The sequence below is a fragment of the Rhinopithecus bieti genome, unplaced genomic scaffold (assembly GCF_001698545.2).
Source record: "Rhinopithecus bieti isolate Rb0 unplaced genomic scaffold, ASM169854v2 scaffold_51734, whole genome shotgun sequence".
NCBI classification, from domain to species: domain Eukaryota; kingdom Metazoa; phylum Chordata; class Mammalia; order Primates; family Cercopithecidae; genus Rhinopithecus; species Rhinopithecus bieti.
In genome coordinates, this window is record NW_016820683.1 from 983,317 (window position 1) to 983,687 (window position 371).

Here is a 371-nt window from a genome sequence, read left to right on the forward strand (position 1 = left end):
CCCATTGCCCGCTCCTCAGCCGTCACAGTCCCGTCCTGCATCAGGCCCCCCCGACCAACAGTCGACCCTCGACGGGGGAGGGGTCAGCTCGCCAGCCCCAGGGGCGACTGGGCCAGAACACGTGCTGCGCACTCCACGTGCGCGGAAAATGAACGCGTACCCGCCACGCGGCCGGCGGGGGTGGATGGCAGCGAGGGCCAGACAGCGAACCTTTACCCGGCAGAGGAGTCGGGGCCGGAGCCCGCACGTGGGTCTGCGACGGCCCCGCCCCCAGGGGGCGTCCCCTCAGGGACTCCAGCCCCGGCCGGTGGGCCCCGGGGCTGGTGGGCCCTGCAGGCCCGGGCCCGACCGCGTCCGCCAGGCCGCCCGGA